This window comes from Balaenoptera physalus (assembly GCF_965194825.1).
Source record: "Balaenoptera physalus genome assembly, chromosome: 2".
NCBI lineage: Eukaryota > Metazoa > Chordata > Mammalia > Artiodactyla > Balaenopteridae > Balaenoptera > Balaenoptera physalus.
In genome coordinates, this window is record NC_138883.1 from 102,108,696 (window position 1) to 102,132,238 (window position 23,543).

General features: G+C 37.1%; 1 long non-coding RNA gene across 1 annotated transcript in view; it reads right to left on the reverse strand.

Annotated features, from left to right (window-relative positions):
• Positions 1-23,543, reverse strand: part of LOC309654344 — a 62,286-nt gene that overhangs the window by 611 nt on the left and 38,132 nt on the right. The window lies entirely within an intron of this gene.

Genomic DNA, 23,543 nt, shown 5'->3' on the forward strand with positions numbered 1-23,543 from the left:
TGGAAAGCTAAAAGTTCAAAAATCTTGGAGCATTCTTAAGTCATTATATTTCAAATGTTTCAAATATAGTTCCTAATGGTTAGCAAAGGGTGTTACAGTATGAAAGTGAACTTAAAATTTCACTCTGTATTCTACAGTCTGGTCCTCAGTTTGCAGAGACAGAAAGTTAATGTTGTTAACCTCCAGAGCTAATTTTTTTGGGGGGGGGATTTTTTTTTTTTAATTCAAACAAAGTCACAAAAATTATAATCATCCTCATCAGTTCACTCAGTCCCATGTAACCAGAGCTAATTTAAATCCAGTGGGATGATTCATGCCAACCAGACTTACTAGAGACTGGTATATAAACCAAATTCTTCATAACTGCCAAGAAGACCAGAAAACTGTGTACACATTTTTACTCAAAAGGAACATTTACATGAGAAGCCAAATTTTAAAGGATATCGGGTGAGTATGAAATCAACAAGTTGGATGATTTATTTCACTACTTCATTCTCAAAACTCCTCCCTTGGATCTGTAACACAACTGTCTTGGTTCTCTTGACACTATCCATACCTTCCCATCATTTTTAAGTGCTTCCTCTGACTTGTTATATTTTCTGCCCCTTTACATTCTGTATGGGCTAAGTATCCTCACAGTACTCATTCTCCTTAAGTGAGATCATGTGCCACTCTTTCCTGACTGTAACAGATATAGATGATTTCCCAGTTCTATTCCACAACTCTATTGTGTTCACCCAAATTCGGGTGGAATAATCATCACCACAACCCCAACTCCAAGAATAGTACAACTAGCCTAAAACTATAGTACAGCTAGCCTCACCTCCCTTTGAACCAGTTATTGTTTCATAAACCAATCAGAGTGAAGACCAGGATTTTTGTTTGATTGTGAGCAGAAGAGAAGTTCATTCTTTTTCTGGATGATATGGCATTAGAATGTGAATACCGGAAAAACTACAGCCTTCCTTGTGTGTGTGCTACTGAGAGCCAACTGAGAGTAAAGCTAACGTGGAGGAGGAAGGGCTGGGCAAATCAATCACAGGAAAAGGAAGTCAATCCCTGAGAGCATCATAAACCTCCAAATCAAACCCAACCTGAACCCCATTCTGCTGCTAGACTTCTCTGTTATATGAGCCAATAAATTCCCTTTTCTGTTTAAGCCGAAGGGGTTCAAAATAAGCCACTGTGGCATAAAAATTATTTTTAGCCAAAGGCATTTTTAAAAAATATTTATTTACTTAGTTGGCTGCGCCGGGTCTTAGCTGCGGCATGCAGGATCCTCATTGCAGCATGCAGGATCTTTTAGTTGCGACATGCAGGCTCTTAGTTGGGACATGGGGGACCTAGTTCCCTGACCAGGGATCAGACCCGGGCCCCCTGCATTGGGAGCGTAGAGTCTTAACCACTGGACCACCAGGGAAGTCCCTAGCCAAAGGTTATTTGAGTTCCTGAAATCCCTTATCTGCCTAAAAGCAGAGCCTTCCAAAAGAACTCAATTGTCATAAATCTCCTCCCAGGGAGCAACTAGGGAACACTGACTTATGGCTAGAGACTATGAGAATTGTCACCACACCTAAACAGACATTGTCACAAACTATCATATCTCCCACCTATTCTCTTAAGGACCCATTTATCTTTCCTAAAAGTCATTGGTTTTCCCATAAATGCCCTCTCTCCCTCGCCCCCCTTCTAAGAAGTTATTTGTTTTCACATAAATGCCTTTCTCCCCTTCCCCTTCATCTATTAAAATAGTATATAAGCCCCAAATTCTAACTACACCTTTGAGTCACATTTCTTTGTGAACGCCCATACATGGTATGTGATTAAAATCTCTCTTTTCTCTTGCTAACCTGTCTTTTGTCAGTTTAATTTGCAGGTACCCCAAAACTAAATATAAGAGGGTAGAGAGAAAGCTTTTCCTCCCTGACAAAGCCAATATTAGTTTGGTTTTCTGTTATCTGCAACTGAAAGCATCCTAACTGGTAGAGACAATGATAAATATTCACCATCTTATCTTCCTCTGTATACCCAGGAAATCCACATTTCCTAGCTCCCTGACTTCTACATCAGGCTGTGTGACTATTTCTGGCCAGTGGAACACAGAAGCAGTGATTGCCTAATCTAAACCTTACCCTTAAAACCTCTAGTGATTTATAGTTCCTTTTTGTTTTTTGCACATCAGTCAGCCAGATACAGAAAACTCTGAGGAGCTAAGGAATGGCAGCAATGTTAGATGGAAGGACCCTGGGTCTCTTAATAATTACACAGAGCACTTTCACCCCACTGATCCTCATTGTACTGATTAGAGCAAAACATAAATCTTTATTGGGTTAAGACACTAGGATTTTAGGGTTGTTTGTTACAATAGTAACAATCACCTACTTGGATTAATAATAGAAATGGTGGCCAACTATAACAAAAAATCTAAAATATATGGCATTAGTTTAGCATAGAAGTCATGTAGTAATTAATAAATGTAGTAGGCTGGATAACTGTAGATTCATATCAGGCAGTGGCTAAACTGTTGCCTATAATACATTAGAAAGCAGATCAGAACAAGTACATAATTTGTAGCTCTATGGGAAGAGTTCAGAAAGCAATATTAATAGTGGATGTTGGTGATTTTTTATGTGATTAACAGGGCATTACCAGGAAGAGATTAGCATAGAAGAGAATTAACCAATTTACAAACAGAACTGAAACGGAATAGAGTCCAGCATTTGGGGGCCTTGCAGGGTTTGGAAACACAATACTTCTACATAAAAGGCTTTGAGCTAGGAAGCCCCAGTAGGAGACGAAGAAAATGACTCAGCCTTTAGGAAAGATCAGATTACACATGTTTATTTCAGATAGCACCTACTGTTTCAGATAGCCTCAAAGTAGCAGCCCTTATTTTTTGTTTCCAGCTTCATTGAGGTGTAATTGACAAAATTATATATACTTAAAATGTACAACAAGATGATTTGATATACATATTCATTGTGAAATGATTACCACAATCAGGTTAATTAACACACCCATCACCTCACGTAGTTTGTGTGTGTGTGTGTGTGTGTGTGTAGTGAGAAAGCTTAAAATCTACTCTTAGAAAATTTTAAGTACGCAATACAGTATGATGCTGTACATTAGATCTCCAGAACTTACTCATCTTAAAATTGAAAGCTTGTACCCTTTAACCAGCATGTCTCCAAAGAAGCAGCAATTAAATAGAGAGAAAGAGAGATCTAATCAAGAAAGCAGAGAAATATGGCAGCTTTTAGAACTATGTCTCCAGAGGGAATATTTTGGTACTTCAACCATGACTCCTGGATATTTATCCACCTTTTTTTGGGTGCTCCCTTTGCCTGAAGTTTCAATGTACTTTTACTTCCAGCAGCCAAGACCTGCAGCTCTTTTTCAGAGGACTATGCTCAGGCTATTGGAGCCACTTTGCCTGCCTTCACAGAGACTGGAAGTACCTGGGAAACTAGCCCGGTAAATAGGGCGAGCTCTTAACCAAGGCCTGATAAATGCAGGAGTGTGAAAGCCCTAACTCCCCTGTCTTGGGTGGGAGGCATCATTTACACTCCAGAATTCTCCTGTAGGATCAGGCTGAAGCTACCTCTGTAGCTTTTTATCTAAAGTTGTATCCTTGCTTATGTGCATGTTAAGCTATTACCCCAGATCCAAAGCCACCCTTCTTAACTCAGCTCTGTAATGCTGGGGGCTGGGAATCTGCAAACCAGTTTTGTGCTTTGCCAGGTGCTCCCTGTTATGTTCTGCCAACAGAGGACACTTGAAGGAGACTGAAAGGCTGGAAGAGGAAAAGGCCTTTGCTCCTTCCTGTTTACTTCTGTTTGTTTTATGTTCCTGTCATGATGTATCCAGCAACTTTTCATTAGTCCCAGCAGCAACAGTTCACTCCAGTAGCAGAGGCTGAATCCAGTTTACAGTTTTCTGAATGCTTGCAGAACTAGTCTCATTGCACCCCCATAGAGATATCAACACCAGCCACCATCACCCCCTCCTCAAAGGCCTGGGTCCCAGTTCTATGGTACCTCTCCTCCAAGCTCAGAGATTCTGGCACCAGTTGAGCAGTGCCCCTTTCTCAGAGGTCTGAGTTTCAGCTCCATGGGGCCAATCCTTCAGGCGTCTAAGAGTTTGTTATGAACTGCATATATGTGTCTCCCCAAAATTCCTATGTCAAATCCCTAATCCACAGTGTGATGGTATTTGGAGATAGGGCCTTTGGAAGGTGCCTCTCTCCTCTTCTTCCTCCCCTTCCTCTCTCTTCTCTTTCTCTTTCTCCCTCTCCCTCTCGCTGTCTCTCAATACGGCAAGAAGGGAGCTGTCTACAAGCCAGGAGACAGGTCCTCACCAGACCAGATCTGCCACACCTTGGTCTTTGATTTCCCAGCCTCCAGATCTGTGAGAAATAAATGTTTGTTGTTTAAGCCACCCAGTCTGTGGTACTTTTGTACTAGCAAGCCCAACTGACTAAAACAGTGTTAGTCATTCAACCATCTTCTCTTTGTTCCCTCAGCCCTAGAGGTGGTCGCTGCTTCCTGTAGTTGCTACTTCCACGATATTTAATGTTCTCTTTTTGCCTTTAACAATTCTTTATTTTAAATTCTCTTTGCTAAAATAACTAGTATGCTTCTGTCTCCTAACTGGATCCTGAGTGATACACTTGACTTCCTCTTCTCCCTTGTTCTGCTGTTCCTATTGCTATGCAATGTTCTTAATAAGTCATTGTTCACAAATCCTCTTCTCAGGATCTGTTTCTGGGCAACTCAGTCTAAAACAGACTAAGAAAGAATTTCAGGTGTTGTTAATGGCATATTGAACTGAGTGGAAACAAATGGATCACAACACTACTACATTTTTTGAGGAAATTGTATTGCCAAAGTAACCATGCCCCTAATCTGAAATTATTTTTAATCGATTAAGCTATAAAACCATCTTTGGTTGACTCCCAGGCTCTTCAAGTATGAAAACTATGCAGTCCAAGGAGAGCAAACTCTCATTCAGATACGGCCATGGAAGATTATGGACAATGAAAACTTCCCAAGGGTAGAGCTAGAGGAAATGGCTAAAGAGTCTGTGATGGTTAATTTTACGTGTCAACTTGACTGGGCTAAGGGATGCCCAGATAACTGGTAAAACATTATTTCTGGGTGTGTCTGTGAGGGTGTTTCCAGATGAGATTAGCATTTGAATCAGTAGCCTGAATAAAGAAGATTGGCTTCACCAGTGTGGGTAGGTGTCATCCAATCTCTTGAGGGTTGAATAGAGTAAGAAAGGCAGAGGAAGGGCGAATTTGCCCTGTCTGCTTGAACTGGGATGTCCACCTTTTCCTGCCCTCAGATATCAGCCTTGGGCCTTTGGACTCAAACCCGAACTTACACCATTAGGTCTCCTGGTTCTCAGCTTTTAGACTGGGACTGAATTATATCACCAGCTTTCCTGGTTCTCTAGCTGTATATACAGATATATAGATTTTATACATGGAAATTTATTAGATAGATAGATTGATAGATAAATAGATAATCTCCTATTGCTTCTGTTTGTCTGGAGACCCTAATACGGAATCTCCCCAAAGGAAGAATTAGAGCTTAATCACCTAATCAAGGAAATTTCTTCACCCCTGGAATAGAGGGCCTTCAAAATGATTTGTAACCAGGATTTCAGAATTGCTATGGAGCAGTGTCTGCTTTGTCTCTCATTCTTCTCCTTTCCTAACAAGGGTGTCTTTTGCAGTTATCCTTCATTTCTACCATTGTATATTGGGTGTAAGCCTGGTGAGAGAAGTATATATATTTTTTCTTAGTTTATAGGTCACCAGAACATGAGAAGTCATATCTACATCTGATGGAGAGATCTGGGATTTTAAGCTACATGCAATGACTTGATAAGGCTTTGGATTATATATTTTGGAGATGGGTCAATATGACGGAGGAAGAGAAAAATGGATATTTGGGACCAGAAGGGTGGATTGAATTAGAGACCATCACTTCATTTCTTGCTTTGAACATTTCCAATTTCCCTTACATTCACGTGGCAGCATATGGCTAGTTTAGGCCAGTGGAATGTCATCAGAAGCAATTTACACCAATGCTACTGAGGGTGTAGTTCAGAGACCAGTGTCGTTCTGACTAGTTTGTTCCTGATCCATAACAAGGTAAGTACAGCAAATGAAAGTGTTTAGAAACCTTTATAGAAATTTTACATTCTAACAACATTTTTATTGTCTTTTACAAAAGTAATAGTCTGCAGTAGATTGGAAAGTATTTTAAGAAGTCATCCTTTGCTATAGATAGTTTGAATAGCTGTATTCTAACATCACTTCTAGCCCGGTCTCCAAAATCACTTAACATCTTCTAAGATCTTTTTGTTCTTCAGTTGATACAGAGGATCCACCAGAGTATTTTGAATCCCTGGAAGACTGCACTGGGTATAACTAACCTGGAATTTCTGAATGACTGTTGGAAGAGAAACACCTCCCCCACCAAACACATCAGTCTACACTAGACCATGAGACCATGAGGTGAGTAATAAATAGACCTTAATATGTTAAGTCACTGAGATTTGGGGGTTATTTGTTTGAGTAGCTAGTGTGAGTTATCCAACTACATTGTTACTGAATTTTCCTAGGACAGTGACTTTTATTTCTATACTCATGATTCCTGAATTTATATCTTCAAAGCATCAGAGCCATATATCTTATGACATACTTGACAATCCCATTCAGATGTCCGACAGGGACCAAAAAAGTCAACATTTCTAAAACTTAATCCACTATGCTCCCTCTCTTTTTCCTTATCTATTCCATTTTGTTGAACCATATCACAATCCCTCCAATTTTCCAACCCTGAAACCTAGGAGTAACCATCAGCTTCTCCTTCTCCTTCTCTAGTGCCCACCATAACCAATAAACCCACTACCAAGATCTGAAGATTCTTTACCTTCTTAACCTTCCAACCCTTTCCCTATTCTCTTTTTTCAGTATCTATTTATTTTTTTTTTAATTTATTTTTGGCTGCATTGGTCTTCCTTGCTGCATGCAGGCTTTCTCTAGTGGCAGTGAGCAGGGGCTACTCTTCATTGTGGTGAGCAGGCTTCTCTTGTTGCCGAGCACGGGCTCTAGGTGCGTGGGCTTCAGTAGTTGTGGCACACGGGCTCAGTAGTTGTGGCTTGCGGGCTCTAGAGCACAGGTTCAGTAGTTGTGGCGCACGGGCTTAGTTGCTCCGCGGCAGGTGGGATCTTCCTGGACCAGGGATCGAACCTGTGTCCCCTGCACTGGCAGGCAGATTCTAAACCACCGTGCCACCAGGAAGTCCCCCTTGCCCTATTCTTGATGTCTAGTTCCTCTATCTCATTTGAGTGAAAAAAATCTTCTATTTTATACTTCCAAATTAATTCCTTCCAGTGTCATTAAGACACCTCTCTAAAAATCAAATCTAAGTATGTAACATCCATGCTTTAAAAATACATCAATTTTTTTACATAGTTCTTAAGAAAAAATTGTGCTCCTTAACATGATGGGCTAGATACTATGGATTGGCTACTTGAATCACCATCCACTCTCCTTCTAATTGGAGATGATGGAAAGCTACAAACTATAATATATTCCCCATATAGCCTTGCTGCTAGAGTGCTAGGTATAGTAGGTTCTGCCAAATCTGGTTCTACCTCTGAAAATGAGGTAGGAGCTATCTTCTCTTATAATAACTTCTCCTGGCAAGTAAGGTTATGAAGAGGTGACTGTTAGAGGCAATTGCAGTAGCTAAGTTCTAGTATCTATTCACCAGCCCCACAGACATGAGAGGCAATTGAGGCAACATCAATGGCGGCAGCAGCAGCTTCCTGAACCCTGGATCTCAGCTTTGAAATCATAGCAGCCCCTTGACTTCTATGCCTCCAGCCCTTCTCCTAATATGGCATTTTCCTCTATTAAATATCTTTCTGTCTGAAATACCTAAAGTAGTTTCTATTTCCTGCACCACAACCTGGTGAATTAACATGACGTACGGAGGCTTTTTATGATCTTCCCCATTTTCTCTCATCAACCTGATCTCACTGCCACTTCATCCACATCCATCCCTATACATTGTAGTTGAGCCATACTGAACTACTTGCAGATTCTCAAATGTACCATGTTTTCCTTATTCATGTTACCCTTCTTCAACTTTCTAGCTCCTATTTATTCTTTAAGATTTAACTTGAACCTTACCTATTCTGGGAAACCTTCCCTGATATCTCTGCCCTCATCTGCTAGCTTATAATCAAAACTTCTCGTTCTTTTTTTGCTACATAGCATCTGAGTCCCATACTTATGTTTGAGATACTCCCCGTTCTTATGGGACAGTGGCTGCTACCTCCAAAGAAACTAAAAATGCTAGCTACTTGCTTTCCCATCTCCCTTGTGCACGTGATCTAGGATCTGCCAATCAAACACATCTACCCCAGATTATGAATGAGAAGCTGATGGCACAAAAAAGCATGGATTTGGGGGTTTTGGGGCAGAACTCTGACAATGTGTAGCAGTAGGGCAGGCACCTAAAACCAGTTCTAGAGGCAATAGTGCCAGTAATTGTAGCAATAGTGGTATAGGCACTTTGAGCTGGAGTGTCTGTACTAGTTCCTTTCCAGTCTAGTTCTGTGTGATTTAGAATGTTGTTCTGGATGCATAGTCTCTGAGACTGGTTTTTAAGCCTTCCAAGAGACTTTATGTACTAACCAATAGCTCTTTAATAAATTCCTTTTCTGTTTAAATAAGTGAGTCTGTTTCTATTGTTTACAACCAAGAACTTTGATTGATATAATACCCTCTCTGCTCTCTCCCACTGCACTTTGTATTTGTGAGTTTGTTCAGCAAATATTTCCTCCTGTATACTCCAAGTAAACTGTCCTGCTCTACTGGTGTTGGGCTTGATCATATGTTTTCCTTTGGCCGATGGGATGTCAGCATTTGCAATTCAAACAGAGGCTTGAAATATGCTTCAGTGTTTGAGCTTGCTCTCCTGTGCTCCAATAATGAGAAGAGCATGTCCCAGGTTGCTGGTGATTATTCAGCCTGGGGCCCAGAGTGAGACACATGGAGCAGATCACATACCTTAAGCAGCCACTGGTCCAAAGACAAGGGACACATGGAGCTGCCCTGTACCCAGTCTTCATTGGAGAGCTCAGACCCTGGAGCCATCCCACAGAACTATGAGCAAGAGAATAAGCTTGCTATTTTAAGTCACTGGACTCTGTTTATTTTCTTTTTTCCTTTTAATTTTTTAATTGAGGTATAATTGACATACAACCATATATTAGCTCAAGTATACAATGTAATGTTTTGATATTTGTATATATTGTGAAATGATCACCACAATAAATCCAGTTAACATCTGTCCATACATAGTTAAAATTTTTTTTATTGTGATGAAATCTTTCAAGATTTACTCTCTTAGGAACTTTCAAATATGTAATACAGTATTAATAACTATAGTGGCCATGCTGTACATTACATCCCATGGCTTATTTATTTTATAACTGGAAGCTTCTATCTTTTGACTCCCTTCACGCATTTCTCCCACCCCCACCGGGTGGCAACCACCAGTCTGTTCTACCTATGAGCTTGGTTTTTAGTTTTTGGTTTGTTTGCTTTTTTAGATTCCACAAATAAGTGAGATCATACAGTATTTGTCTTTCTCTGTCTGACTTATTTCACTTAGCATAATGCCCACAAGGACCATCCATATAGTTGCATATGGTGAGATCTCATCCTTTTTTATGGCTGAACAATATTCCTGTGTGTGTATGAATATATATATATATATATATATACTCTTTATCCATTCGTTCATCAGTGGACACTTAGGTTGTTTCCATAGCTTGGTTATTATAAACAATGCTGCAATGAACATGGGGGTGCAGCTCTCTTTTCAAGACAGTGATATCGTTTCTTTCAAATATACATACCCAGAAGTGGAACTGCTGGATCACATGGTATAACAGGAATAAGGTGATAATCTCATTGTTGTTTTGATTTGCATTTCCCTAGTGATCAGTGACGCTGAGCTTCTTTTCATGTACCTGTTGGGCTTCTGTATTTCTTCTTTGGAAAAATGTCTATACAGATCCTCTGGCCATTTTTAAATTGGATTGTTTGGTTTTTTGCTTTTGAGTTGTTTGAGTTCTTTATATATTTTGGGTAGTAACCCCTTATCAGATATACGATTTGCAAATATTTCCTCCATTCTAAGTCACTGCATTCTTATGCAGCATTCCATCTATAGCTGACTAACATAGTATGTAATTATTAATAGCTATAGTAATAATCAGCCTATATTGTAATAGTTTACTTGTCTGTTGCTCTCCACTGGACTGGAAGCTTATTGAGAGTGAAGACTGTGTATTATTGGCTTTTACATTTCCAGTGATTATTACAAAACCTATACCAAGTGTCAATGAATGTTTGATGAATTAATAAACAAATAAATGAATGAATGGCAAGTATTCTAAAAAACTGCAATTTGGAAGTCTTCTACCACTATAGAAGGCTTGTAGAACAACATTTCTTTATTAAAGGATTTTCTTCTTCAGTCAAAATATAGTAAAATTGATTTTATTAAAGCTGGATTGAATTATTGCATGGCAATACAACCATTCTTTCCCATGAATACTCTCTTTTTATCTTACTTAGGGTTTTGGATGCTCCTCAACACAGGACCAGCTCATAATAAACATGTTTAGTGAATTTCATTTCAATCCATTCTTTCTAAAACTCCTTAGTTATAGATTTATACACAAACTCTTCTACTGCTTCTATAGATAGTTGGTTACTTACATTATGTATGGGTTCTACTAGTTTTATTTTCAAATGTTAAATTAATTTCCATGTTTTCCAATTTCGGCTTATTTGGTAGTATCTAACCATCACCCCCATGCACCAAATACCTAAACCATAGTTGAAATATAATAAAAAACTGTTAAATTAATTTGACATTTATTTTATTAATAGTTCCCTGGTAAAATTTTGATGCAATCATCTTGACTAGGGGGCATTTTGGTACAGACTAAAATAGAAACCCATATACTTGTTTTATTTTGACAAAATATACAAAATGATTTTTCTCACATAATTACTGACGTCATCAGTTGGAATAAAGATCAGGAATGGGATGAGGCTCAGAGATGAAGTGAGTATAAGGAATGAGGTGTAAACAACAAAAGTGAGTTTATATTTTGTCACGACCATGACCATTTTGATGTCTGTAACAACTGCATCAAAGTGGTCATGTCAATAAACAGAGTTCAAAACTATGCATATGTCCTGTCTCTGTGACTAAGTTTAAGCCCTAAAGCAGTGGTAGGGTACTGGATATAAAGAGACAGATGTATTTCTCTAATTACTATAAGTGATAATATTTCTAAGTGATAGCAGGTGGATGTATGTAGTATAATCCATAAATCTGTTGACTGAGTACACATGAACAGCATTTACTAATTAAATAAAGATGTAACACATTTCATCCAAAACATTCAATAATATACATAATCATAGTTATGTATCATAATGAAAGATAAATGACAAAGAGTTCACAAAAATGATAATCAGTGTTTTTTCAGTTTATTGAGATATAATTGACATGTGGCGTGGTATAAGTTTAAGGTGTAAAACATAATGATTTTAGGTTAAGTATATATTGTAAAATGATCACAATAAGTTTAGTTAACATCCATTACCTGACATAGTTACATTTTTTTTCTTGTAATAAGAATGTTTAAGATCTACTCTCTTAGCAGCTTTCAAATATACAGTACATATTGTTAATTATAGGCACAATGTACATCACTGTACATTACATCCCCAGAACTTATAACTAGAAGTTTGTACCTTTTGACCACCTTCATCCATTCCCCCCACTTAAAGTAATTAGATAAATATATCTGTCTATTTATATCCAGTACCCTACCACTGCTTTAGGGCTTAAACTTACCAACTGTCAACCACCAATATATCTTCTGTTTCTTTGAGTTTGGGTTTTTTTATGTTTTACATATAAGTGGGATCATACAGTGTTTGTCTTTCTATGACTTATTTAACTTGGTGTAATGCCCTCAAGTTTCATCCATGTTGTCACAAATGGCAGGATTTCCTTCTATTTGTGGCTGAATTCTATTTCATTCCACATATATACCACATTTTCTTTATCCATTCATCCAACAGTGGACAATTAGATTGCTTCTGTGTCTTGGCTATTGTAAATAGTGATACAATGAACGTGGAGGTGCAGATATGTCTTCAAAGCAGTGATATCATTTCTTTCAAATATATATATCCAGAAATGGAATTGCTGGATAATATGGTAGTTCTATTTTTAACTTTTTTGAGGAAACTCTATATTGTTTTCCATAGTAGCTGCACCAAATGACATTCTCATCAACAGTGGGCAAGGGTTTTCTTTTCTCCATATCCTCAGTAGCACTTCTTATCTGTCTTTTTGATAAGAGCCACCCTTACAGGTATGAGGTGATATCCCATTGTGGTTTCGATTTGCATTTCCTTGATTATTAGTGATGTTGAGCACCTTTTCATTTGTCCATTTGAATATCTTCTTTGGAAAAATATCTATTCAGATCCTTTGCCCATTTTCTAATTGGATTATTTGTTGTGCTTTGTCTTTTTGTATTTTGTGGGTATTTTTTTTTTTGCTATTGAGTCATATAGGTTCCTTATGTATTTTAAATATTAACCCCTTATTAGATATGTGGTTTACAAATATTTTCTCCCACTCCATAGTTTGCCTTTTCATTTTCCTCATTTCTTTTGCTGTGCAGAAGCTTTTTAGTTTGATCTAGTTCCACTTATTTTTTTGGCATTTATCACTTATGCTTTAGGTGTCATATCAAATAAATCATTGTGACAACCAATGTCCAGGAGATTTTACCCTATGTTTTCTTCTATGAGTTTTATGGTTTCCAATCTTACATTTAAGTCTTTAATCCATTTTGAGTTAATTTTTATGAGTGCTGTTAATAGGGGTCTAATTATTTATTTATTTATTTATTTATGGCTGTGTTGGGTCTTCGTTTCTGTGCGAGGGCTTTCTCTAGTTGCGGCAAGTGGGGGCCACTCTTCATCGTGGTGCGTGGGCCTCTCACTATCGCGGCCTCTCTTGTTGCGGAGTACAGGCTCCAGACGCGCAGGCTCAGCAATTGTGGCTCACGGGCCTAGTTCCTCCGCGGCATGTGGGATCTTCCCAGACCAGGGCTCGAACCCGTGTCCCCTGCATTGGCAGGCAGATTCTCAACCACTGCGCCACCAGGGAAGCCCAATAGGGGTCTAATTTTAATTCAATTGTGAATATCCAGTTTACCCAGCACTATTTACTGAAGAAACTATCTTTGCTTCATTGAGTATTCTTGGCTCCCTTGTCAAATATTAATTGTCCATATATACACGGGTTTATTTCTGGCTCTCAATTCTGTTCTATTAGTTTATGTGTCTGTTTTATGCCAATACCAATCTGTTTAGATTGCTATAGCTTTGTAATATAGTTTGAAATCAGAAAGGATGATGTCTCCAGCTTTGTTCTTCTTTCTCAAGATTGTTTTTGCTATTCAGGGTCTTATGTGATTCCAAATGAATTTTAGGAGTTTTTCTATCTGTGAAAAATGCCACTGGAATCTTGATAGGGACTGCATTGAATCTGTAGATGACTTTGGGTAGTATTGACAGTTTAACAATATTAATTCTTCCAGTCCATGAACATAGAATATCTTTTCATTTATTTGTATCTTCTTCAATCTCTTTCATCAGTGTCTTACACTTTTCAGTGTACAGAGCTTTCATTTCCTTGGTTAAATTTATTCCTGAGTTTTGGTGTGTTTTTTTAAGATTTATTTTATTATTTATTTATTTAACTTATTGTTGGCTGTGTTGGGTCTTAGTTGCAGCACACGGAATCTTCGTTGAGGCATGTGAGATCTTTTGTTGCAGCGTGCAGGCTCGTCGTTCTCTCTAGTTGCGGCGCACAGGCTCCAGGGCATGTGGGCTCTGTAGTTGTGGCACGCAGGTCCCAGAGCACGTGGGTTCTCTAGTTTGCGGCATGCAGGCTCTCTAGTTGAGGCGCACAAGCTCAGTAGTTGTGGCGTGCAGGCTTAGTTGCCCAGTGGCATGTGGGATCTTATTTCCCTGACCAGGGATTGAACCTGTGTCCCCTGCATTGTAAGGTGGATTCTTTACCACTGGACTACCAGGGAAGTCCCTATTTTATTGTTTTTGATGTATTGTAAGTGTACAGAAATGCTAACTTTTGTATGTTGATTTTGTATCCTTCAACTTTACTGAATTCATTGATTAGATCTAATAGTTATACATGGAGTCTTTAGGATTTTCTATATATAAAACTAAGTCATGTGCAAACAGAGATAATTTTACTTCTTTCCAATTCAGATGCCTTTTATTTCTTTTTATTGGATGACTGCTCTGGCTACAACTACTATTACTATGTTGAATAGGTGTGGTGAGGGTGGGCACACTTGTCTTGTTCCTGATCTTAGAGGAAAAGCTTTTAGTCTTTCACCTTTGAATATAATGTGAGCTGTGGGCCTAATTTGTTTATAGTTTTTATCACGAATAGATGTTGAATTCTGTCAAATGCTTTTTCTGCCTCTATTGAGATGATCATGTGATTTTCATCTTCATTTTATGAATGTGGTATATCACATTTATTGATTTGCATATGTTGAACCATCCTAGCATCCCAGGAATGAATCTCACTTGATCATAGTGTATGACCATTTTAATGTGCTGTTGAATTCAGTTTGCTAGTATATTGTTCAGAATTTTTGCATCTGTATTCATCATTGTTATTGTCCTGTAGTTTTCTTTTCTTGTAGTTTTCTTATCTGGCTTTGGTATCAGGGTAGTTCTAGCCTTGTGAAATGAGTCTGAGAGTACTCCTACCTCGTTACTTTTTTGGAAGAGTTTGAGTATTGGCATTAATTCTTCTTTAAATGTTTGGTAAAATTCAACAGTGAAAGCATCTGGTCCTGGACTTTTTTTTGTTGGGAGATTTTTGATTACTGATTTAATCCCTTTACTCTCTCTTAGTCTGTTCATATTTTCTGTTTCCTCCTGATTCAGGCTTGGTAGGTTGTATGTTTCTAGGAATTTATCCATTTCTTCTAGGTCGTCTAATTTGTTGGCATACAATTGTTCATAGTGGTCTCTTATGATCCTTTGTGTTGTGGTATCAGTTGTAATGTCTCCTCTTTCATTTATAACTTTATTTTTGGGTCTTCTCTTTTTTTCTCGGTTAGTCTAACTAAAGATCTGACAATTTTGTTTATCTTTTTGAAGAACCAACTCTTAGTTTTGCTAAGGTTTTCTATTGTTTTCCTGTTCTTGCTTTCATTTATTTCTGCTCTAATCTTCCTTAGTTCCTTCCTCCTGCTAACTTTGGGCTTAGTTTGTTCTTTTTTAGTTTCTTGAGGTGTAAAGTTAGGGTATTTACTTGAGGTCTTTCTTTTTCTTTCACTTATCACTATAAACTTCTTTCCTCTTAGAACTGCTTTTGATGCATCCCATAAGTTTTGGTATGTTGTGTTTCCATTATCATTTGTCTCAAGATATTTTTTTATTTCCATTTTTATTTCTTCTTTGATCCATTGGTTGTTCAGGAGTGTGCTATTAATTTTTATATATTTGTGAATGTTCCAGCTTTCCTCCTATTATTCATTTCTAGTTTCATACCATTGTGGTATAATTTCAATCTTCTTAAAACTGCTAAATCTTGCTTTGTGGCCTAACATGATATATCCTGTAGAATGATCTGTGTGCACTTGAGAAGAATGTATTCTGCTGCTGCTGGATGGAATGTTTATTTGTCTGTTAGGTCCATTTGGTCTATAGTGTCGTTCAAATCCACTGTTTCCTTATCTATTCTCTGTCTGATCTATCCAGTATTATAGTCCTCAATTATTATTATATTGTTGTTTATTTCTCCTTTTAGTTCTGTTAGTACTGCCTTTATATATTTAGCTGCCCTGATGGTGGGTGCAAAAATATTTAAATAGTTAATGTAATTTAATGTTTTAGACATTAATTAATGTTTTGAATTGTATCTAAGCAATGCTTTGTTTCAAAAAAGAAAGTATATAAAGATACAAGCAATATGGCAAAATCAAATAAGTTAAAAATTTTAAAATGAGTTAAACAGGAGGAAGGTTAGACAAGTTTTATATTATTCTAATGAAAAAAGCAAACAACCTTCTTGGGAAAGCAAAACTATGCTTGAATTCAAACCAGAAAATAATTTCTTTATCGAGTTATCATAGGCAAGATTCTATATATGGTATGCCTTAGTCCGGGAGTAGATTTCAGGGTATCCGAAGAAATGGATGAATTACACATTCTTAAGGTAGTCCTTCTAAGTGTTTCTTTAATCTTAGCTTTTGAAAAATAATGAACAGCTCTGAATTTAAGACTAAGCCCCTGAGAATAGAATACAGCTATTCATTGTCACTAATTAAGTACAGAGCCTTATGTTTTAATAATCAGCAGAGCTGGGGGTAGCATTGAAGTTTTCTGTCTATATAGCAAGTGACTCCACCTAGTACTTAGAGTTGAACCAAAGAAATAAAGTACTACAAATGAGAATGAGATTGTCTTTAGAAACTCATTTGTGTCCCCGCTGAACTACAGACAAATGGATAACTGATGTTCTAGAGTTACACACCATAAAGCATGGCAGCAATAATTTTGGTCTGGAAAATGGTAAATACTACCACCACACATTGCCATTAAAATATTTTTATACTGAAACATCCATAGAGCATCAAGATGTAAGTACTGTTACTTTCTTATTATGGACTAGCCCCCTGACACTTGCCTGCATTTTGAATGTAATATTGGTCCAAGATGGCTAGAGCTGCAATTTATCAAGTATGAAAGTGGCATTTTAAATGACATATCTGGTAAGCAACACATAAGGGAAGCTTCTAATTTTCATAGCACAAAGGAAGCAGTATTTTAAAAATGGAATAACCCATGTTGCAAACATTTGAGAGCTATAGTGAGATGGCCAAGTCATTTGAAGTGAGGTTCTTTATCAGTTCTGGAACAACCTTGGTCATTATTTCTTCAAGTATTGCCTCTGTTCCATTCTATTCTTCTCCTTTTGGAACTCTGATTAAATGAATCGTAAATCTCCTGGTCATGTTTCCTAACTTTTCTTCTGTATTTCCCATCTTTTTTGTCTATCTATGCTGCATTCTGCGTAATTTCTAAAATATCTTCTAATTTGACGTTTTATTTATCCACTCATTTGGAAATTTCACATATTGTTTTCATTTCTGTATAATATTATTGTTTATTTTTCAAATCTGATCAGTCACTTTTTAGAATATTCAGATATTTTCAACTTGATTTTTATTTCTTTAAATACAATAAGCCAGGTTTTAAAAAGAACCTCTGTCTGATAATTCCAATATCTGCTGTAGTTTTTCTCATGGGATCCTGTCCGTGTGTGTGTGTGTTTTACTGTGCACTGCTATTGTCCCTCAAGTATTATTTGCAAGGATTCTTTGAGGTCTAGGATGAATGTACCTTCTTTCAGAGAGGATTTTCTTCTACCATTTCAGGGCCAAATTATCCAAGTTCATGGCTCCACATTCCCTGGACCATCCAAATCCAGGTCTAAATTTCTTGGAGAGTGTGAGCCCACAGCCACAATCTCTCATGGAGGAGTTTTTCCCCTGTTCTATTTACATGTGTTCTTCTTGGTGCCAGAGCAATATTCCCTTTGGTCCCTTGGGTATATGAGAGGGTAGATATATTTCATGTTTTCTTTTACTCTGAGGGTGATACTACTTCAGTGGGGAAGGGGTCTTCTGTGGGGCTCCCCACCTTGGCCAGGCCCTGGGTCTCGACTTCTGATTCCTCCATGAATGAAACTGCTAAAACCAAAGCCCAAATCTGCCCAGATCAATAAGTTCCTTCAGAATAGAAGCAGCTTTGGTGCATCAGTGCTCTGCTTACCTCTCTAGATTCTCTTGTTTTCTTAGATTTTGGCTCGTAATTTCCTCACTACCTTGACAGCTTTGCATTGATTTTAAGGAAAAAAAATTAATATTTTCCCCAACATTTTTAGGTTCTTTGTGAAAGGATTGAGAATAGAAAGAAAATATATAGCTTTAAAAGGAGGAAAGGTTTTCTTTTCTTCTAATGCCTGTGTCTGGTTTTGGTAACAGGTACCACTGGCCCCACAGAGCTGAGAAGTATTCCGACCTCTTCAGTTTTTTGGAAGAGTTTATGTTGAATTGGTATTATTTTCTTCCTTAAATGTTTGGTAGAATTCACCGGGGAAGCTATGTGTGCCTGCATTTTTCTTTGTGGTAAAGTTTTTAATTACAAATTCAATTTCTTTAATAGATATACATGTATTTAGGTTATCTATTTCTTCTTGGATGAGCTTTGGCAGTCTGACTTTCAAGGAATCCATCCATTTCACCTAAGTTGTCAGATTTATTGGCATAAAGTTGCTCATAATATTCTTTTCATCCTCTTAACATCTGAAGACTGTATTAATGTTTCTTCTCTCATCCCAGATATTGTTAATTTGTGTCTTCTCTCTTTTTCTAATCAGTCTGGCTAGAGCCTTGTTAATTCTTTTTTTAATTTTCCCAAAGAGCCAAGTTTTCATGGATTTCTTCTATTGTTTGTGTCTTCTATTTCTTCGATTTCCACTCTGGCCTGTATTATTTCCTTTCTTCTGCTTATTTTGAGTTTGACTTTGCCTTTTCCCAGTTTCTTATATTGAAAGCTGAGGTCACTGTATTGAGACCTTTCTTATTTTTTAACATAAGCATTTAGTGCTATAAATTTCTAAGTATAGAATTAGTTGCATCTAACAAATTTGATTTGTATTTTCATTTTCATTCAGTTCAAAATGCTTTCCTTCAGTTCAAATCCATCTTGATTTCTCCTTTGACACATACGTTGTTTAGGAGTGTGATATTTAGTTTCCAAATATTTGAGGGTTTCCCAAACAGCTTTTTGTTATTGAGTTCTAATTTTTTGGTTTGTTTTATAAATTAAAGAAAAAACTTTATTTTTTAGAACAGTTTTAGGTTTTGAGAAAAATTGGGCAGGAAGTACAGTTCCCATATATCCCTTCTCCCCACCACCCCAGTTTCCCCTATTATTAACACCTTGCATTAATGTAGCACATTTGTTGCAGTCATCTCCAGTTTATATTAGGATTCATTCTGTGTTGTACAGTTCTGAGTTTTGGACAAATGCATAATGTTATGCATCTACCATTGTAGTATCATACAGTAATTTCACTGCCTTAAAAATCCCCTGTGCCCCACCTATTCATCCCTCCCTTCCCCAAACCCTTGGCAACAAATGATCTTTTTATTGCCTCTATAGCTTTCCCTTTTCCAGAATGTCATATAGTTGGAATTGTAGAGTATGTAGGCTTTTCAGGCTGAATTGTTTCTCTTAGTAATATGCATTTGAGGTTCCTCCATGTCTTTTCGTGGCTTGATAGCTCATTTCTTTTTATCACTGAATAATTTCCATTGTCTGGATGTACCACAGTTTGTTTACTCATTCACAGACTGAAGGACATTGGGTTGCTTCTAGTTTTCGGCAACTATGATTAAAGGTGCTACAAACATTCATGTTCAGGCTTTTGTGTGGAGAAGTTTTTCAATCATTCAGGTAAATACCTAGGACACTAATGGTTTGATTCACTTGTCCAAGGTCATATAGTTAGGGGGTAACAAAGTTAGAATTTAAACTCAAACAATATGATCCAGAGTCTATATCCTTAACCATTATACTAAACAGCCTTTCAACATGTGATACGAGTCAGGTAAACACAGTAAGGGAAGATTTCACAGATGATGCAATGTGAGTCCAAGCTTAGAAGAGGACTAAGAGTTGGATAAATAGAATTGGGAAGAAATTTTCAATGTGGGGTATGGTGAAATGCTGCTTGGAAAAGTACAGTGTGGAATAGTGGCGATGGCGTACAACAATGTGAATTGCTTAATGCCACTGAACTGTCAATTTAAAACTAGTTAAAATGGTAAATTTTGTGTTATGTGTATTTTACTGAAATTTTTAAAAAGTATAGTGTACATGTTGATTCATGAGTGTGGGGACAAATTAATCTGACTGAAGTTAAAGTTTTATTGGGAGAATAAAGGCAACAAAGTTGTATATGTTAATTTAGAACAAAATAAGTATGAACTTTTAATTGTAGTAGAAGGTACTGGGCAATCAATGAAAATTTTGGAAGATGGAATAGACATGAAATCTGCAACTTCATAGTGTTAAGCTGTGCTATATGAGACATTTCCTGAAATGGGGCAAGGCTGGAGGCAAGAGAACCAACTCAACTCAGTCCAGGCGTGTTCATATGTGCATTATCTCATTCACTGCAATAAAAGTTTTATAAGGTGGGTATTATTGTTCCTGTGCTATAGTCAAGGAAGCTAAGATTTATTCGTGCTCGTAGTACTAGTATATGGTAAAAGTACAGTGATTTGAAATCAGATCTCTTAACTTCAAATCTGGTGGGATGCATAGATAGCAGAAATAACATGAACTTGGGAATCACACAGACCTTCATTGGAATCCTGGCTCTGTCTTACTAGCTATGTGGCTTTAGGAAGATTAGCTTGTCTGAGCCTCAATTTTATCATCTGTGAAAATGTGATAAAAGTATTTATGTCCTAAGGATTAAATTCTATGTATACACATAAGCCCAGTACATAGCACCCAAGAAGTGATCAATAATTCCTCATTCACTTGCTTCCTCCTCAGTTTCTGATGTGTATCTGATATTTATTTGCAGCATATATGTGAATCATTAAATTATTTATTGATTGTCTAATGGTACTTAAAACTTTTTATTGTAAATTTAGGTTTTCTCACATTGAAACATGGTATATTTTCATACATTAATCTCTTTCCAAATAGTAGAAAAGCACATTTTACTAATTAAAGGCACAAAATTCTAAAGAAAAATTATGAACATGGTTTGGAAACTCATGTACATATTTATTTAATGCCATTTCATATCTTTAAGAAGGCTTTTGGAAACTTATTTAGAAAGCTGAAAAGTCCTTGAATACCAAGTGATTTAACAGGAATTTTTTAATGAGTTAAGTGTAAATGAATCAAAAACACATGAATTCTATTTCCTGTAAATAACACATGGTTTTGAAAACTGAAAATGTACTTGAAAAGGTATCCTGTGCACAATTAAATTAAAACTCTTATAAGATAATGTTCCCCCAAATGAGGCAAGCCCCTTTAAGATACTACAGTATTATCACTTGAGGTTCTCTCTGTCCAGAAAGAAAGTATTGACCATAGCATATCTTACATGTTTGATTTTGTTGAAATAAAATTACTTTAGGTTGGTGTCCAAGGCTACATCTGATGAGACTAATTCCATTTTCATTAATAGGTGGAATTAATCCTTTTCTTCTGGTACAAGAGAGAGAGCAGTTGTTTTCATCTGCATGATTTGTTTGTATGGGAGCAACTCTAGGATCTCGGACATGAGAAGAGTGGGGGTGGGAGTGAGTGAAGGAGTGTTGGTGGAATGTGGCACCACAATTTACCAAGTACAATAAGTTATGTTGTCAGAAAGGCAGGAAGACTAATCAGCTAAAGTTTCATCAGAATATTAAAACCTTTCACTAACAATACCAAGTAATAAAAGTGTCTTCAAATATTTCAGTTACATTGTGCCTATAACTTCTTGTCTCTATCTCTCTTGTCTAAGAAGGAGATAGCTACCACATTTGAGATCCAGATGAGGCAATCATAACTTTTACATTACTGTTCTTCTGGTTGAAATCACCCAATTCCTTCTTTTGGTTTTCAGAAAAGTTTCCACTCATTTGAAGTAGTGGACATTGCCTTTATTATAAGTTTCAGTCTTCCTCTCTGCTAACATGGTGAAGCTGATTACATTTGGTTGGTTACAGAATGAAAAAAAAAAAAGGCAGATAAGATTGCTTTAGAATAAAGCATATGTTTGTAAATGCAGTTAAATGGACACTAATATATGACCAAATGGACACTGATTAAAAGGACCAGAAGCACTGGCAGAAGGACAGACAATGGAATAGAATTCAGAGTTCAGAGATAAACCCTCACATTTATAGTCAATTGATTTTCAACAAGTGTGCCAAGACAATTCAATGAGGAAGGAAGACTTTTCAAAAGATGATGCTGGGACAACTAGATATCTACATGCAAAAAATAGAGTTGGACCCCTACCTTATACCATGTACAAAATTTAACTCAAAACAGATCAAAGACATAAATGGATCAAAGATCAGCTTGAATGAATCAAAGCTCAACTGCACCTGGTCACCCAAGAGCTCTGATGGAGATGTACAATAAGATTCATGTTTTCATGCCTGCTAACACAACATCAGTTCTTCAGCCCATGGATCAAGGAGTAATTTCAACTTTTGAGTCTTATTCTTTAAGAAATACATTTTGTAAGGCTATTGCTTCCACAAATAGTGATTTCTCTGGTGCATCTGGGCAAAGTAAATTGAAAACCTTCTGGAAAGGATTCACCATTCTAGATGCCATAAGAACATTCGTGATTCATGGGAAAAGGTTTAAATATCAAAATACACAGGAGTTTGGAAGAAGTTGATTCCAACCCTCTTGGATGACTTTGAGGGGTTCAAGACTTCAGTGGAGGAAGTAACTACAGATGTGGTAGAAACAGCAAGAGAACTAGAATTAGAAGTGGAGCCTGAAGATGTGACTGAATTGCTGCGATCTTATGAGAAAACTGGATGAGTTTTCTCATCCAGTTGGATGGATGAGAAAGTTGCTTCTTATGGATGAGCAAAGCAAGTGGTTTCTTATGGATGAGCAAAGCAAGTGGTTTCTTAAGATGGAAACTACTCCTGGTGAAGAAGCTGTGAAGGTTGTTGAAATGACAAGATAAGATTTAGAATTTACATAAACTCAGTTAATAAAGCAGTGGCAGGGTTTGAAAGAGCTGACTCCAATTTTGAAAGAAGTTCTACTGTGGGTAAATGCTATCAAATAGCACTACATGCAAGAGAGGAACTGTTCATGAGAAGATGAGTCAACTGACACAACAAACTTCATTGTTGTCTTATTCTAAGAAATTGCCACTGCCACCCCAGCCTTCAGCAACACCACCAGCCTGATCAGCGAGCAGCCATCAATGCTGACATAAGACCATCCGCCAGCAAAGAGACTACAACTTGCTAAAGGTTCAGATGATTGTTAGCATTTTTTAGCAATAAAGTATTTTTTAATTAAGGTTTGTACATTGTTTTTTTAGACGTAATACTATTGCACACTTATAGTATACTGTAAAGATAATTTTTTTATTGAAGTATAGTTGATTTACAATCTTGTGTTAGTTTCTGGTGTAAAGCAAAGTGATTCAGTTATACATATATATACATATTCTTTTTCATATTCTTTTCCATTATGGTTTATTACAAGGTATTTAATATAGTTCCCTGTGCTATAGAGTAGA